We start from the raw sequence: 13287 nt of genomic DNA, 5'->3' as shown, positions 1-13287 counted from the left end.
GTGAAATATATGGTGCCTACAGGAGGTAACATTTTCACAATATGTGTATTTGAACCCCAGTTCACTTCCAGAATGGGATGTCATCAATAATGATCCTGTCTGGTTGTAGTTGTTTTTAGACTGACAGTAAAAAAACAAAAAAAGTGTCTGGTTGGTTTGGGACTCTGAATTGCCCCAGTGTGAGTGCATATCCTGCAGTGGTCTCATTCTAGTCTTATACCTCCCACTGCTGGGCTGTAGGAAATGTGTATGGCATGAGAAGATGACTGGTTGATGTTAATCAATGAGTTCACTAATTATCAGTGTTGTCTTTGGCAAAGAGAGCAATTAATTATAAAAAAAAACAAAAAATCAACTATACACCCATACAGGGACGTCAAAATGAGGATTTTAACCTTCACCCACAGATCTCTGTTTCACTTTTCAGCCAGGATAACATAAATATGAAGAGATCTCTACAACAGGATTGCATGTTTACATCATTTTACTCAACAGTTATCACACCCTTACAGAAGAGTGGAGTTCAAGAAGGGTTACTGCAGACTGGAGACATTGTGGGCGGATTTAGGAGGTGGGATAACTGTCTATCAAATTTGAATTCAACTCTACTTGGTGGAGCTTTGGAAGTTAGAAGCTAGTAGACTTGCTATGGTTTGACTTGCTCACAACGTTAACCAAACTGAGGATTCATTTTTGGGACACCCTTCAGCAGAAGTGCTGTCTGCTGAGCTTCCCTTGTGTATATGCCACTTGACCAGTTTCCAATGTGTTTCTTAAAATTGCCAAGGATTTTTCGCTGTGAGCATCTGCACACCATGATCTTTTTTTTTTAATATGTTGAATTTCAATGCATCTTTGAATGTTGTGCTCGCATATTTATGCATCCAAGAGTTCTAATTTTCTAATGTGACCTTCACTTCCAAAATCTTTTAATCAGGATCATTTTATGGAAATCTTTTCCAGGTTTCAAAAATGTTGTGTCACAAAAAAAAAACACAGATGGCAACCAGAGAGAGCTGATCAATCCATTAGGTGATGTCACCAAAGGGATGTAATTTATATAACAAGTGGTGCTTGCTCTGGAAAGTTCACGTTATACAAGAGGGGTGCCACTTTGGTAACTAAATGGGAGTGTTCACCGGACACCAAAGGGAAACTCAGACCCTCGAGACAGTAAAGTCTAATAATACTGAATGCGCTATGAACATCAAGGGGTGCCATTTATGTAACTAAAGCAATTTACTTGATAGTGTAAAACAATAAGTCTCAACACACTGGAAAGGTTTGGAGCAGCCACCTGGATATTTTCCCTAGCTGCAAAAAGGGCCCCTAAATTGGCACAAATGTGCATATGTTAAGTTCTAGACTGAATTAATGGTTAATGGAAAAGATGGCAGCTTTATAAGCTGAAACCTGAAATGATGTCATCTGGGGCTGGAACTGGAAGTGATGTCAGTGTGCGCACCGGAACCGGAAGTGACGTCTGCCTGTACGCAGGAACCAGACATGATGTCATTAATGTTGAGACAGGCAGGATTTCCTATATTTGGTCTGCAGAGATAACAGAGGGAAGTTTAGTGCACCCCGCCACCCCTGGCCTGGTGGGTAATTACTTTTACTTGGTCCACTTAGCTCCCTCCTAGTCACACGTGTGTGACAACAGAACAAGTTGGAACTTCTCAATGCCATTGTTACTGACAAGAGGAAAATAGGTTGCCCTCAAGTTTTGTATTCCATGGTTAGTTTTGTCAGTCATACAAGCTGAATGACCGCGCTGTGTTCTAATTCCATTATAATGAAATCCCTGTGATAATGAATTGTTTTTTCAATCCCAAACACTTTGTTCTAAAAGAATCTGACATGTATATAGATAGATAGAGAGATTACAATAACAAACAACAAAAAACATAAACTTATCATAGCTTAGTTTAACTTTTTCTCTCCTATAGAAAAAGGTACATAACTTATGAATTCTAATCTTTCAATTCATGTAGTCATGATGGATAAGTTCTTCAGCTGGTTATTAATCATCTGGCATGTACACCATGACATTAATTTGCTCACAGCTAGTGTACACTGACTTACTCACACAAATAAAATATTTTTTTGTTTATGTGTGATGGTACCCTGAACTTTCCTACTGGATTTAGGAAGAAACTTTTTACAGGTAAAGATTTATCACAAGGTAACCTTTCAGTTACAGAGATACTATTACCATAATACATTAGCTGGCTTATTAAGTTGACATTAATAGTTCTCAGCATCAAAGCAGGCGTACTTTTAGTTTGGTGCAGGCTATGCTTTGTTCCTCTCCTGGTTGGATTTCTCCACACACGTGGCAGGATCATCAGGGTGCTTTTCTTTGTTTGTTCAGTAGTTCTTCTCATTCGTCACCTTGATTACACCTTCTGTTTGCAGGCAGTACAACAGTTTTCTCTTTGGGATTTATATACACAGTGTGCTGTTTTGGCTAGCACAAAGTTTACATTTGCTGGGTAGTTGGTGACCAGTCAACTCTCATCCATTTTCAAGACAAGTGTGTGGCTTTTAAATACATCTCTCTCTTACTTGTGCTCTTGATATTCCTTAGCAAGCTTCAGACTAATGGCACCCTCATTTAACTCCAATGCAGACAAGTGTTCAACTTTTTCAGTCCAGCACTAGGTTGCCCTTCAAAGGAAAAGGGATCATTTCAGCCTTTGTTATGGTCACACTCTACAGGAAATGGGGTCCCTGCTATAGGAAGCAGACGTTATAGCCAGATTGAGAGCAGTGAGAGAGAGAGTGCAGATTTCGGGTGTACAAGGGTTTTTAAAGGAAGAAATAGATGTCTTGCTATTGGTTTCATAGGTGTACATAAGCCCATCCTTTTTGATTAACTATCAGTGCAAAGTTTTGTACGTCAAGGTCAACAGCAGTTTTGTCTGTTACCACGAGACGACATCTCTGGTTTGTCGTTTGGTGATTGATTATTTTATTGGGTAAGGCCCAGAGGCTGCATTCCAAAGAAGTCCCATGGTGAGAAAACAGACAATGTTGTTGGAATTAAGAGTGTCTAGTGGTTTGCGTTTTAGTTCTTGGGTACTAAACCATAGTAAAACTGGCAAAGTAAGTCGGTCCTACAGGGCCAGGGATAATCTGATTGAGGGCCCAGACTGCAAATAAAAATGCAAAATTACCTCAGATTTCACTGCACTTGTAAGTCTATTTGAACACTCCTCTTTAAAACTACATTTGATATTTTGCATTAAAAGCAGTGACAGGTTAATGTCCTGTCCTGGGTGGGTTCCTTCTGCCACACACATCCCCTTGGTGAGCTTCTCATGGGGGCTGAGTTTATGTTACACAATCACTGAACCATTTTCCACTTGCACCGTAAAATTAGAGGAGAATGTGCCATGAAGACATCCGATGATTTCTCTAGTGCTCCGCCTCCAGCCCCACCTCCTCCTGCTGACTTTTAAACAACAGACAAACAAGAGGTCAGAGTCCTTTGATAGACCAAAGCACTGGAAGATGCTCTGGTGGTACTGACCACAATTATTTATTTATTTATTTATTTTTAAAGATTTTTTTCATAATCTTGTAGGGGTGCCATGTCAGTATTGTCTTTAGTGTTGTCATCTCCCCTCATTGTTTATTTCATCATTTGATTGTGTTTACTTGGCCATAGTGGAGTTGAGAGGACATGCATGGAGGACTAGCCAATACAAGATTAGGAAGTAGCTTAAACATAACAGGAAATTCTGAGCAGATGAAGAGGACCTCTGCAATTGTGTGGGAGAAGAAATACTAACAACCAGCTCAGAGGCATGTTCTGCACCATCCAGAGGTGCATAGTTTACCCATAGGGAGAGATGAACTAGGAAGGATTATCCTAGAGGAGTGGGCAGCTTTTAGGCTTTTAAAAGGAAATAAGCAAAGTTCCCTAATTTTGCAAAGTGCTTTTAACTAGGCTTCACTTTGGTAGGGGTTAAATGTTCATATCATTGGAATCAATATTTTTTGCACTGATAACTTTATTTTGTTGGCTATGTTACATTGTGCTCATCTTCTGTCTGTGTATTTTTCACCCATCTTGTATTTTGAGCTATGGTTTCAATATAGTCACCATTGTTATTTGCCTAATATAAATGTGGTGCTCCGTTATGGTTGGAGAAGGGGATCATGTATACCAATTATTATAAGAAACAGTAGCAGCAGACCTGATCTAACTGATTTCACAGAATAGTAGGGCGTCAGCATAGTCTTTTACCCAACAGCAACTAAATAGTTTTTGTTTACTTGATGATCTCAGCTCTCCTTCTGCCTTTACTGTTTACACTCCCCTGTGCAACTATGCTACTGAAATAAACTCCAGCCCCCTGAACTTCTAAATTGGATTAAACAGGTTTGAGAATGTTATGTTGTAATAACTAAGTGTCAACCATCCAGAGGATATTCAACCTTACATTTGGATTAATCAGGTCTGAAACTGGATGCTTGGCTAACAGCAGTGTCTCTCTTAACAGCACGAGACATTTGAATTTAAACTCTGCCTCTGGCAAATGTCTTCATGATTTTTGCAGCATTTCTCTATGTATTGATAAACACATTTGTACATGTGTTTAAATTTCTTTTATAGTTTTTTTGACATGTAGATTCAATTTTTAAGGTTTATTTTTCATTTAGGCTTATTCTGTAAATTATCGTTTCAGTTTTCTTTGCTTATGCAGTGTCAGCGAGATGCATCGCATGACCTCATCTGTTGCATTTCTTATGTCATGAAAGTCACCCTATACATACATGATGGCTTTACTGTGCATTATGCCTTAGTGGATACACAATGTGTTGTTTCTCTTATTGGAAATAAGATGTGTGTGTGTGTATACAGTATATATACTAGTTGTCCCCTGCAGCTCCGTCCACATAGTAGTGAAACAGGACAAACTTTACAAATCAATAATAAAAAAAATGTCATTCTGGCCAAGAAGAAGGTTGGTATGCTCCATGTTAAATGTTGCACTGTATCTGATTGTGTTCAGTTCTGACGGGAGAGCGGGGGGCATGGGGAGAAAAGCACATGGCTATGATATCTCCGGCAATCAGTAGCTACCCTCTAAAGCACACGTAGCTCTGATCGCTCTCTTAAAAACATGAAATGTTATTCCTTAACAATCTGTAGATGATAACATCTGTTGAACAAACAGGTATAGCTAGCTAAGTGGAGGCAAGGTACGCTCCAATATGTTGTCGAGAGGTAGACAGACTCGAGTGGATACTGGTGTGTGACCACCTTCCCCTTGGTCTGCAGCCTTTCTGATTTACACAAATCAGTACAATAGCCAAACTATGATACTTGATGAGATATATCACAAACCAGTATGTTCAAGCAAATTATAGAAAAAAACCTGATCTAAAGTAGTTCTCCCGTGAAGACCAGACATTCATACAGACGTTGGATTTATATATATATATATAGTCACACATGTGCGATTAGGAGGCAGTCAAAGAGCCTAAAGGTGAGTGAAACATCGCGAGATAGAGGGTTGTCACGTGGTACTTACCTAAATCTCTTTTGCCCGACAGAAAACTGGAAGAAAAATAACTCCTCCACTTCCGGATTCCAAAATGGCCGCGACAACGTCACTTCCGGTTCCACCATGATGACGTCACTTCCGGCTCCATCAATTCACATCACCTCCGTCCCATCCTGATGACGTCACTTCCGGTTCCTGTTTCAAGACGTCACTTACTGCCAACCATTTCCTGTCCCATAATCCTTCCCTCTATAAAGTCGCCATTTTTCTCAAGAAGATTGTTCATTGTTTTATTTTAAGACTTTGAATCGTGTTTTCTTTGATTGTCTGGACGACAATATATGGGGACGGTCCCCAAAACTTTTTCTTTGTTGAAGTATTATTCTTTTCAAAAGAAACCTTATCACATTGGCGTAGTCGACAAGGATTGTTCTTCGTCAAGTTTAAAAGATGTCGGAAGAACAGGACCTTAATTCTATTTTGAGCACCATCATGACAGATCTGCAAACCCTGAAGCTACAGATGGGTGAAACAAGGACCCAACGTAGCTGAAGCCAAGCTCGTGCTGCTGCTGCTACTGCAAGTGCACGGATGGAGGTCGCTCGGCCACCACCTGTTGCTATTGCAACACTAACTGAGTCAGATGACATTGAGACATACTTTTGATTTTCGAGCGTATCGCTAAGCGAACGCATGGCCGAGGTCGGAATGGGCGTACATACTGGCTCCCTACCTGAAGGGAACGGCGCAGAGAGCTTATTACGATCTAACTGAGGAGCAGGCTGCTGATTATGACGCTTTAAAAAAGGAGGTCTTCAAACGCTACGGCGTATCTCGGAACAGCAGGCGAGAGAATGGAGGGAGTGGCAGTTTGATCCCGACAGACCATAAGAACCCAGGGCTTTGAAGCCTGGGGAAAAGTATGTCGCTGGCTACGCCCGATATTAATAATTCCCATAAAATGGCTGAACTGCTCGCTTGCGAGACTTTTGTGCATGCCCTCCCTGACCATATCGCCCAGCAAGTCCGGAAACATAATTTTGAGGACATGGACTCCTTGATCCAGATCACGGAGCGTCATTGGGCGGCTTGCAAATCAGGGAAATCAGAACGGTTCTCTCGTCAAACCCAACAGGCACGTGGGGCAACTCCTGAGCCCACCCGACAAGCTCCCGAGCCTGCCGTCCGTAAGCGGGACAGAGGTGCTAGTCTTCCCGCTGTTTCAAGTGTGGGGAGATTGGACATCTGTCCCCAACTGTACCATCGAGCCATGGATTGCTCATTAGTTAAGGGAGAAAGGTATTGTGCCACTGTGACTAATCCTTTATCTCTTCCATATACAGGTGCAGTTATTATAAATGGCAGGAAGGTAAGAGCAATGTTTGATTCCGGGAGTAACATTTCCATTGTTGCCACCCGTTTCGTTTTACCGCAACAGTGGACTAGGATAAAAACTAGTCTAAAATGTATTCATGGGGATATCAGGTATTATAAAACGGCCAGATGTGTAATATCGTGAATCATCACCTAACAAGTATGGCCATGGCTGTATTACCGGATCCCCCTTTTCCAGTTATATTGGGTAGAGACTGGAATAATATTACCAGCGGTAATAACGTAACTGTACCTCCGAAACATTTGGGCTTAGTAATGGAGAATACTGCTCCGACTGCCTCCACGCCATGTCCCACAGTAGCACGGACCCATACGGGTACCCAATGTGAAGAAATTGATGTCCCATCGACCTCTGCGGGAACCAGTGCAGTTAACGCAGAAGACGTGGAGACAGAAACCACGCCCCTTAAGGTCGCACAAGACCCTATACAAGATTTAACTGCTCAATTTCTATTAACACCATCATCTTTTAAAAGGGAACAATGGATCAATGATTCCTTAAAAAATATTAGGAATGCAGTAGTATCTACCGAGGGTTATACAACCCTGGATCCCATGCCACCGATGCCGTTCTTTGTATTAAAAAACGAATTATTATATAGAGTGGCAGATCACGAGGGAGAAGTGCGAACGTTGTTGTTAATTCCACGCACTTTTCGGCGAAAGGTGTGTGAATTAGCACACGCTCACCTTCTAGGAGCCCATTTAGGCTCCGAAAAAACGTTAGAGAGAATAAAGCTCCGATTCTATTGGCCGGGAATTAACGAGGAGGTCCGGCGATTTTGCGCTTCCTGTCCGGAGTGTCAACTTCGCCAGATTCCTAGAAGGACGCGCTCCTCTCGTTCCCCTTCCCTTATTGATATCCCTTTGAACGAGTCGGTATCGATCTCGTGGACCATTGGAACCCTCGTTAAAAGGTTTTAAATATATTTTGGTGCTAGTAGATTATGCCACTCGCTTTCCGAAGCTGTTCCTTGCGCTCAGCTAATACAAAAACATCGCACGGGAATTAGTAGGGATATTCGCCGTGTTGGGATCCCCAAAGAGGTTTTAACGGACCAAGGGACTCCTTTCACTTCGGAGACGTTCAGGGAAGTAGCCAAATTACTCAGAATAAAACATCTGAAAACGTCTGTCTATCATCCCCAAACTGACGGATTGGTAGAACGTTTTAATCAAACTTTGAAACAGATGTTACGCAAGGTAGTTAACGAGGATGGAAGAAACTGGGATCAGTTGCTTCCTCTCGTTTGTTTGCTATCGGAAGTCCTCAGACCTCTACTGGTTTCTCTCCCTTTGAATTATTATATGGAAGACAACCCAGAGGACTTTTGGATATGCTAAAAGAAGGATGGGAAGAGGAGGTCCTCCCAACTTCAAATATTCTTGAATATATCGTGCAATTACGCGATAGACTAGAGAAAATCAGACCTATTCTAAAAGAAAATTTGGAAAAGGCACAAGCAGCGCAGTCCGTTATTATAACCAAACACCACCATTCGAGTTTGTCCCGGTGATCGTGTGATGGTATTCGTCCCAACTTCTCATTCAAAGTTGTTAGCACATTGGCAAGGCCCTTATGAAATTAAAGAAAGAAAAGGTCTCGTTGATTATTTGGTTAAACAACCTAATCGGCGACCTACTGAACGAGTATATCATATTAATTTGCTGAAACCATGGAAGGACAGGGAACCTGATCCCTCGTCCAATCAGCCTCGTTCTCTTTTATGTCATGTGCCCATCTCAATTTTGGCCCGATTTGACATCCAAACAACGACAAGATCTCGAGGCGGCTATCTTGTCTGTCCCTAAAGTTGTGGACGAGATACCAGGACGTACTGCGTTGATTGTTCATGATATTATTACTAACCCTGGAGTGATTGTCAGAGAGAGACCTTATAGGCTCCGGAGGCAAAGAAAGCGGAAGTAGAGTTGGAAATTAGGCGAATGCTAGAATTAGGGGTTATTGAGGAAAGCCATAGCCCTTGGTCTAGTCCAATTGTCTTAGTTTCTAAACCTGATGGGTCGTGGAGGTTTTGTAATGACTTTCGTCGACTTAATCAGGTCTCTAAATTTGATGCATATCCCATGCCGCGGATAGATGATTTACTTGATCGGTGGGAACGCTCAATTCCTAACTACTCTTGACATGACGAAAGGGTATTGGCAAATTCCCTTAGCGGACTCCGCCAAAGAAAAAAACGCTTTTAGTACCCCAGTGGACATTGGCAGTACAGGGTCCTTCCTTTTGGCTTGCACGGGCACCAGCTACTTTCCAACGTCTGGTAGACACACTGCTAAGGCCCCACAATTCATATAGCTCTGCCTACCTAGATGATGTGGTCATTTATTCCAGCACGTGGAAGGATCATGTCTGCCAGGTTAAGACAATACTCTCCACGCTAGCGAATGCTGGTCTTCGAATTAATCCAAAGAAATGTTTTTTTGGATTAAAGAAGCCAAATATTTGGGCTACCTAGTAGGAGGGGTGTTGTTAAACCACAATGTTCCAAAATTGATGCCATTCTTAATTGGCCCCGTCCGATGAATAAGCGGCAGGTACAAGCATTTTTGGGATTGGCAGGTTACTATCGTCGTTTTGTACCTCATTTTCAGAAATTGCTGCGCCCTTATCTAATTTGACAAGGAAACGAGCACCTTTAAAAGTGGTATGGGATGTTTCGGTTGAGAAGGCATTCGGTGACTTAAAGTTGGCCCTTACTTCAGCACCTGTTTTACGATCTCCTGATTTTTCTATTCCTTTTCTCCTCCAGACCGACGCGCCGCCACAGGCTTGGGTGCCGTGCTGAGCCAATGCGTTGATGGTGCTGAACACCCTGTTATGTACCTGAGCCGGAAACTGCTGGACCGAGAGACCAAGTATGCTGCGGTGGAGCGAGAAGCCTTGGCGATTAAGTGGGCTGTTACGTCTTTGAGGTACTACCTACTGGGGCGGGAGTTTACTCTGGTGACAGATCATGCCGCTTTACAGTGGATGTCCCTTCATCGGGAGTCTAACCCTCGCGTCACTAGGTGGTTTTTGAATCTTCAACCTTATCGTTTCAATGTCATTTATCGTAAAGGTTCCTTGCAGGCCAACGCAGATGCTCTCTCGTGTCCACGACCTCTTGGTGCAGGTCGCCCGACCCGAGGGGTCTGGGCTGAGGGGGCGTCATGTCACACATGTGCGATTAGGAGGCAGTCAAAGAGCCTAAAGGTGAGTGAAACATCGTGAGATAGAGGGTTGTCACGTGGTACTTACCTAAATCTCTTTTGCCCGACAGAAAACTGGAAGAAAAATAACTCCTCCACTTCCAGATTCCAAAATGGCCACGACAACGTCACCTCCGGTTCCACCATGATGACGTCACTTCCGGCTCCATCAATTCACATCACCTCCGTCCCATCCTGATGACGTCACTTCCGGTTCCACCATGATGACGTCACTTCCGGCTCCATCAATTCACATCACCTCCGTCCCATCCTGATGACGTCACTTCCGGTTCCTGTTTCAAGACGTCACTTACTGCCAACCATTTCCTGTCCCATAATCCTTCCCTCTATAAAGTTGCCATTTTTCTCAAGAAGATTGTTCATTGTTTTATTTTAAGACTTTGAATCGTGTTTTCTTTGATTGTCTGGACGACAATATATGAGGACGGTCCCCAAAACTTTTTTCTTTGTTGAAGTATTATTCTTTTCAAAAGAAACCTTATCACAATATATATATATATATATATATATATATAATTTACCAGTATATATAATAAATGCACAGCAGCATAAACAGGAACTGCAGATTGAAATGAAAGGTTTCACTCTTGACTAAGCACAAAGATATAGGCAAGAAATGAAGCTGAATGGAGACCAATCAAATGTCCTTTAGACAACTTAGCACATTCAGAGATTAATATCCTTGGGCTTGATGCAGCAGCAATACCAGAAAAAAACGTAATACTTTGAGGTGCCAACCCTGAATTATCCCTGTGGAATAGAAATTAAAACATCAAAACAAATTTGATAAGACCAGACCATTGATTCTAATAAAGCTCATTGATCCTTCTTCTTTTTCTTCTTCATCTTTGCCCACTTCTTTACAGGGTTGATGTGCTTGATCAACCTTCTCCAAACAGCTCTGTCTTGCAAGTGGTTCCCAGTGAAGCCCTTTTCCTTCAGGTGTTCTTTTACTTTTTCCATCACCTACACTTTGGCTTCCCTCACTTTCCACTCCCTTCACTCTTTTCCCCACATATTCATTGTCTCTCTTCATCACATGTCCATACCACTTCAGTCTACTTTCCTGTACTTTCTTAGATATTTCTCCCACTTTTGTTGTACCTCTGATTATCTAATTTCCTGTTCCGTTCTTTTTTGTAAATCCACACACCGTCTCAACATTCTCATTTCTGTCACATCTAATTCTTCTCCTGCACTTCCTTTAATGTCCATGTCTCAGCTCCATACATCATTGCTAATCTTACCACTGTTTTAAAAATCTTACCTTTAATCTTCGCCTTAAATCTTTGATCACACAATACTCTACTCCTAATTCCTTCTTCAGGTTGTTCCATCCACACTGAACTCTATGGATTATCTCTGCAAATAATTTTTCATCTCGGACCACCACTGATCCTAGATATTTAAATTTAATAGCTCTTTCAGCAGGCTAACTTCTCAATCCTGATATATTCTGTGTTCTCCCTATTTATCTTCAATCCTCCATCTTCTAAAACCCTTCTCCATTCTTCCAACTTCCCTTTCACATCCTTTTTTCTGGTGCTGCACAACAATATGTCATCTGCAAAAACATGCATCAAGAGAATTGGTCTTTTATTCCATGACTCAACACATCCATAACCAGATCAAAGAGGTAAGAACTTACACTTAATTTCCAGATTTCTTTTTTAAGTGACATTAGTTCATAAAAAATATATCTTGCCTACATACCCTACTCTTTTAATCCTTTGTTTCCTTTGTAAATTAGGCAGCTTTTTTATTATTGTAGAAAATAAGCAGTTGATCTCTTTAATACAACATGACAGGTTTATCACTTCCAGATAACTTAAAGTCACACACTGGAATAGGAATAACTTTGTATAACAGGTAATATCTTCATTTAGAAGCACTGAAGTATAATTTATAAGAAAAATTGTGCCAACCTCAATTTACAAGGACGTGTGTAAGAGCGGGTGGGAGCAACAAGTATGTAACATGAGTGTTGACATTGAATTTCGATGTGGAGCACCATGGTAGCTGCAGCTTGCGTAGCTGTGAAGTGGATGTTACAATGGTTTAGTGTATCAGCACAGGCTATAGTGGGTGTTATATGAATCCCATACACCAAGAAGATGGAATTTCCTTTTGGAAAGACATGGAAAACAAGCTTCATTCTTGCAACTAAAGGGCAAGACTTCATTTTTCATCAGTCAGCCACATGCTGTATCAATAGTGAACACCTCATGCTGGAAATATTTTTACATTAACAGAATTCCTATTTTGTGCTCTCCAGTGAAGAGCACTGCTGAAAAAGGTATTATATGTCTTGTATCAGTTGGCACTCAGCTGTCAATTTCAAAAAGGTATAGATTGAAAATAAAGCAAATTCCATGAAAGGTACACCACCCACAGCAACAGGGGATGTAAACTCTGAATCAAATTATCTGAGTCTTGGCCTACAAGAACAAAACACGTAAGGTGCCATCAAGATGACCTCACCTCTATGCATCTAAAAGTAACACTTTTTGACAAAAGGTACACACAATTGATCAAGAAAATTAAAGGATAATGAGGACATTTTCCTGCCAGTGCTTTTTTATCTTAAGCACATTAAGAATTTTCTTCTTATTCTGCCCATCCAGTTACATGTTACATTTCATTAGTCATATTTCACAGTCTACTAACTAAAAATATTATAATTGTAAGTGCAGGCTACTTCCGTAGTAAAACTGCCTTCAAATGAATAAGTAATTTGGAATTATGGAACCTCATTAAACTATTTAAACACATTTAATGTAGGATTTTAGTAAATCTTAAAGTACTACAGAAGATACTAATGCAATCAACAGATTTCTTTCAGTGTTTAGCTGGCAAGTTTCTGGAATAGGATGGGTGCTCAAGGATACCTTTTCAGCTTTTATGACTTTCCTACTATTATTAACATAATTTATTTTAGGTTGTGAAGGACGGCCGGCAGTTCAACCCGGCCGAAACCCCCAGGAAACTAGATGGCGACTGCCATGCAGCTTAGCTGTGCCCCGGATTCCCACAGGGCGCTATGGGAAATGGAGTTCAGCTTCATAGCCCTGCTGGGTACCGTGGGTGCCACCTGGGAATGCTGCAGGGAGACACAGGGACTTCTGTTTTCAATATAGAC

This window comes from Polypterus senegalus, chromosome 10, assembly GCF_016835505.1.
Source record: "Polypterus senegalus isolate Bchr_013 chromosome 10, ASM1683550v1, whole genome shotgun sequence".
Taxonomy (NCBI): domain Eukaryota; kingdom Metazoa; phylum Chordata; class Cladistia; order Polypteriformes; family Polypteridae; genus Polypterus; species Polypterus senegalus.
Note: the sequence above shows the minus strand (reverse complement) of the source record.